Source organism: Mauremys reevesii, linkage group 8 (assembly GCF_016161935.1).
Source record: "Mauremys reevesii isolate NIE-2019 linkage group 8, ASM1616193v1, whole genome shotgun sequence".
In the NCBI taxonomy this organism is placed as follows: Eukaryota; Metazoa; Chordata; order Testudines; family Geoemydidae; genus Mauremys; species Mauremys reevesii.
Window position 1 is genome coordinate 43,549,912 of NC_052630.1, and position 5,975 is coordinate 43,555,886.

Sequence of the window (5,975 nt, forward strand, 5' to 3'; positions counted from 1 at the left end):
AAGCTGAGCCTCTGTGAGTAGGCGCTTCCGTATAGCTTCACTGTAGAGGCCACACACTAACCTGTCACGCAGGGCATCATTTAACATCTCTTTAAATTCACAGTGTTCTGCTAGCTTTTTTAAAATTGCTACAAATTGTACAACTGTTTCATCTTCCTTTTGGTCTCTTTTGTGGAACCTTTATCTTTCAGCAATTACCAGTGGTTTGGGGGAAAAATGGGACCCCAGGATTTTCACAACGTCACTGTAAGATTTAGTATCAGGCTTAACAGGGTGTAGTAAGCTGCGTAGCAGGGAGTAGGTTTTAGCCCCTACAACACTTAAGAATATTGGCACCTTCTTCGCTTCTGTAATGTCATTTGCAATAACAAAAAGCTCAAAACGCTCAGTATACACATGCCATTGCTCTATATTCTCATCAAAAGGTTCCAGTGGCCTGGTCAGAGTAGCCATGATTTTTAGTTTCACTTTCACAGTCAGTGCAAACAAGCAGTTTTGTTTGTTTGTTTGTTCTTTACCTTGACTTCTACTTCCTTCTGTTACTGGAGCAGCACCGGAATCCCATCCATCGTCGCCACTTGTTATATCCTTGGGGGCAGCCGGTTTAGGAAGAAATCACTTGAGGCCAGACAGCAGACAGCTAACAAAACTACCATTTTATTTACAGACACACAGCTCACTCAACCGGCCAAACCTGGCTGGGCTATCCCCTAATAATCTAACTCAGTTGCCATAGGAACAAAAACCACGACAACCAAATACACAACACAATTAAGGCAGACAGGCTAATTAGAACACCTGCAGCCAATCAAGGCAGGCTAATCAGGGCACCTGGGTTTAAAAAGGAGCTCACTTCAGTTTGTGGTGGGCGTGTGAGGAGCTGGGAGCAAGAGGCACAAGGAGCTGAGAGGGAGAGGGAGTGCTGCTGGAGGACTAAGGAGTACAAGCGTTATCAGACACCAGGAGGAAGGTCCTGTGGTGAGAATAAAGAAGGTGTTTGGAGGAGGCCATGGGGAAGTAGCCCAGGGAGTTGTAGCTGTCATGCAGCTGTTACAGGAGCACTCTAGACAGATGCAATCCGCAGGGCCCTGGGCTGGAACCCGGAGTAGAGGGTGGGCCCGGGTTCCCCCCAAACCTCCCAACTCCTGATCAGATACAGGAGGAGTTGACCCAGACTGTGGGTTCCACCAGAGGGGAAGATCACTGAGGTGAGCAAATCTGCCAATAAGCGCAGGACCCACCAAGGTAGAGGAGGAACTTTGTCACAACTGGTGTCAGGAGTGGGATGTGGTGTGCACAGCACGGCTGAAGAAGGAGGGTGATTAAAACAAAAAAAGAGAGGGTTTATTTTTTTTTTTCATCAAAATGGATGACTTAGTACAGGCATTGATACAAGCTATGGCGGCCCAGCAGGAGGCTACTTGTGTCCAGGCAGCCGCCCAACAGGAGACAGTGCGGCTGAAGCAAGAGACTAATCGCCTGCTGATGGACCAGGCTTCTCAAGACCGAGCTATGTTGCGGGAACTGGTAAACCAGGTAAAGACCCTTACAGAGCTGAACCATGGCCATGATGGGGTGCAGATCATACGGGCCAGCCATTGGCTGCAGAAAATGACACGGGAGGATGATGTAGAGGCATACCTTCTGGCCTTTGAGAGGACAGCCCTACGAGAGGCCTGGCCTCGAGATCAGTGGTCTGGCATCCTTGCCCCATTCCTGTGTGGGGAGGCCCAGAAGGCCTACTGTGATCTGCCTGAAGAGGCTGCAAACAGGTAGTGAGATTTTTCTTGGCAGAGTAATCTCACTACCTGTTCGCAGCCTCTTGATGGCCTGACTCCAGACACACAGGCAGACACTCCAGATGGCCTGTGTGTCTGGAAGGTGCCATCTGGAGTTCCCATGAAAAGCCATCCAAATGTGGCCAAGTTGCGAACATCAGCAAGATCTCAGTCACATGCTCAGCAGAGATTGGTTAGAGTTTGGGAGCTGAAGTGTCTGAAGGTTCCATCTGCACTGAGCGTGCTCCAGCCCCTCATAGCTCCTACATATGACCAGTCTGCACAGGTGCTATCCTCACAGAGCGACTGAGTACGCTCCAGCCCAGGCTTGCATGGGCTGAGCAGGACTTTCTCTGCAATTGCTGCTGTGAGCCGCTGTGATGCGGGCCACCAGAACTGAGAGCAGGGAGACTTTCTCCTGGGAGCAGTGCTCCCCCTTCTGCTGCTCAAGCAGTGAGGATGGGGAAGGTGCAGCCTCACGTAGAATGCAGCGGGATGAGGAATGAGGGGAATGACCTGGGGAGAGGGGGTTGCAGAAGCCAGAGGGGGCTGGGGGGCACTGGCTGGAAGCCTGGGGGAGAACAGCGGGAAGCAGGAGCTGGTGGGGTGGGAGAGGGGCAGGAGACAGGGGATTGGATAGGAGTCAAGAGAGGAGTCAGTGTCTGGGGACTACATAGGCAGATAGGGGGAGTACAGGAGCAGAGGGATGGAGAAGAAGAACATTGGGGGAGGATAGCAGGGCAGAGGGCGAAGTCTGGGGAAGGATAGGGGCAGGGGAGTCTAACTGCTAGAGCACACTCCCCCTAGAACCTGGGAACCCCGAGTCTCTACATTACTTTGCAAACGTCTGTGAAACCCCTGGCAAAGAGTGTGTCATCCCCCTATACTGCCTGATGCCTAGAGAGGATAACAGTCTACCACTGCTGCTGATTACTCCATTAGATCAAGTGGTAGAAATCTGTGCTATGGATCCACAGGGCCGAACCCCTCTGATGACCTAAGCTGGGGGGTCAGTCTAGTTTGACATATTGGAATTTTCAGGCTTTTAAAATTAGGAGACTACATTAAAAACTATTAAGGGTTGCAAAGCACAAGAACTCAAAAGTCAGGGAATGCTGGTATTAGGGTTGCTCGTGTGACATTAATTTGACCTCTTGTACATATGCATATTGATAGTCTGTAATTACAGGATCACATATTTTCTTTTTCCAGAGAACCCTGCCTTATTCAGTGCAGAAGATGGACCTGCTCTGTGGATGAATCAGGGCTGTGTCGTGAAGGGGGCTATTGTCTGCAGCACTCCTGCCTCATTTGTTGCAGAATTTGGCAGGGGTGTCATGCACAAGGCAGGGGGTTGCAGGTTGTCTCATGGGTAAAGTATTCGAATTCTGCCCTGGAGAATTGGATTCTATCCCTGCCTCTGCCACAGAGTTTCTGTGTGATGCTGGGCAAGTCACTTAAACCAAAATGTTGTACAGTGGAGTAATATCACCCCCACCCTTCACAGGGCTGTGGTGAGGATAGTTCCAGTGCTGTCTCTGCAGCACTCAGATGCTGGGGGGGGGGGGGGGGGAGTAGCACCGTGAAGGAAATGAATAATTCTGTGTCTGAGCAAGGTTTGGATGGTATTTGGCAAAGAAAGCCTGAGGAGAGAATAAAGAAATACTGAATAATTGCCCATCCACTGACTGTGGGGAAGACAGTATGCGGTCATGTCATTAAAGTCTGTGTCATAATGTATGTGCACAAAGGGGCTGAATTAAGGTTGCACGAGTATCCATAACTGTGGCATTTCCTAACTTTTGCATGCTTGGCTTTGCAAATATAATAACGTGGTTCTTCAGCTGTGATAGGTGTATGTGAATGCATTATAGACACCAACCCGAGGTAGGAAACATGCCGGTGGCAAAGCCGTGCCCTCAGAAGTTCGGAAAGGCCAGCGCTGAGGCTGCTTGTTGTAAACATCCACCCCGGGGACGGTGAGACAACGAAAGGAGACCTTTGGCCTGAACTCTGCTGTCAACAGAACCCCTGGCAGCAAAACAACCCCTTCCCTCCCAGAGCCGGTCAGCACTGCCGCGGAGGTGTGCAGGCTTCCCTCACAGACTGGCCTGTGGGACACCATTGCCCTGTGCTGCATGTGCCCCCAGCCCCCTCCTTGCCAGCCCCCCAACCAGGGAGCGAAGTTGAGTGGCCAATGTCTCAGGAGCTCCCAAGCGTAGAAGTAGCAGGAAGACAAGCTGCTGTGATGGGAAGGGTCATCACCTGGCCACAAGAGCTGGGAGAGCAGCTAGTGTGGCTATGGATTAATGCACGGTGTGAGCTAGAATTACAGCCATGACAGTGTGAGCTAGAATTACAACCATGATGGGAGAGTGCAGGTGCAGCTACGCCCTGACTCCCCACTGCAGTGAAGAGGGGAGCTTAGTCCTGTGCCCTGAGGCCCCAGCACCCGTTAGGCAATGGAAAGGCTCTCCTGGACTTCATTGGGCTCTAGATCAGGCCATATCTGGGCCAAAGTCTTGGAAATGCCCCAGGCAGAGATCTGGAAGGGTGCGGGGGAGGGAAGGGAGGAAGCATGTTAACCAGGATAATTGAAACAGGCTGAGATTCTAAAAGCAACTCCCCTCCTCTCATCCCAGCATAGACAGGGGTGGTTTAACAATATCACACCCAGCCTGACATAAGCAGCGGTCACTCCATGTTTACTGTGATTGCTAGCGCTCAGACGGGTCTCTCTGCTGGCCCATCTGTTGCCCTCTCCCTCCGGCTGCTTCTCCCCCTGCAGGTGGTGCTCCCTTGCTGGATCATAAAACAGATGTCCTAAGTGGGGCCCTGATCTCGGGGCTGAGGGAGGCTGGAGGGCATTGCCATAACAGACAATAAATGAGGAATGTGGCTAAACCGCAGGCCAGCCCTCATGCCTCCACAGGCCCAGGTCTCCACAGGGCCAGCTGCCCCCACCTGCACATCACCCCAGCTACCACTTTGCACTTAGCTCCTTGGGTTGTCCAGCCTCTCTGGCTGGCCACCCGCCCCCCTGGCTGGCCACCCGCCCGAGGGGTCTAGGGGAAAACCCTGGAGCAAGCAACTCCTCATCTCTTACACCTCCTTGCCTCCCACCCACCTTAGCCAGTCCCTGGGCAGGGAGACCCTGGGCAGCTGGAGGGCATGAGAGTGCTGGAGTGGGAGGGCACAGAGCACCAGCCTGGTGTGGTGGACCAGGAGGCTCGTAACCAGCAATTCCAAAGAGGCGGGAATGATGCGGCCATCTTGGTGGCTGCGCAGTTACACTCCATGCAGGGCCCTGGATGGGACAGGTTCAGTTGGGTTGGGGACACAGGCCCAGATCCAGGTTCCTAACTCCCATTGGAATCAGTGGCAATTAGGAGCCTGAATCCTTCTGAGGGGCTGGGCCATAGATAGGGTGCCATGTACAGTATAAAGGGGAGCCAAGCTGAGACCGTGACTGAGCTGTCAGGGGGTCTGGAGACCTAAGGCTGTTTCCATGCTAAGACCCACAGTGTTTCAGACACAACCAATAGACACAGGCGCTGCCTTCTTGCGTAGCAGGCCCCTGCTTAGCTGCAGGCTGGGGAGACTCGACAAGCTGGTTCTCAGAGCCGGGCTGGACAAATTGGACAGTTTTTTTTCCTTCTGGAAAAGTGTCTATCTTTGTCTTTCTCCAGTGACAATTCCCCAGCTGCTGCCCCTGGATCTCTCCACATGCCAGAGAACACAATGGGGAAAGAGCCCCTCTGGCAAACATTCAGCTGGACGAGTTTGAGTTGGGCACCATGGAGCATGCAGCTTTCACTAGTGTGTCCCACCCCCTGAGGTACCTGACCCTCTGCCAGGTGCTGGGGGAGCTTTTTTGGGGGGGGGGGGGAAGGTAACAGGTGCAGACTGGAACCTTCAACCGAGTGTGGGGTGGGCAGGGGTGGTGAGGAGGGAGTTATGGCGAGGGCAGGCCCCATGGGGCTTGAGGTGAGCCCTGCAGGGAGATGCAGCACAAGGGACGGAGGTGAGTAGGGGACCAGGGCCCTGCGGGAGGCAGTGGAGAGGGAGGCCCCGGGGGCTGTGGGGAAAGGGTGCTTCTGTTTTGTCGTGTTGGCCAGTGTGCCGTGACCTTTGGTTGAGCAATGAGTGAAGCACACACAGTTCGCTCCCCTGATAAGTGTAGGGAGGGACTTTGCC

At 53.1% G+C, this 5,975-nt stretch overlaps 1 long non-coding RNA gene across 1 annotated transcript; it reads left to right on the forward strand.

The window, feature by feature from the left end:
* The first annotated feature begins 922 nt into the window (after window positions 1–922).
* Window positions 923–3,357, forward strand: LOC120369835. The gene is made up of 3 exons (XR_005583453.1): window positions 923–978; window positions 1,379–1,536; window positions 2,991–3,357. It is a non-coding gene; the product is annotated as an uncharacterized LOC120369835 (long non-coding RNA).
* Window positions 3,358–5,975: the final 2,618 nt, after the last annotated feature.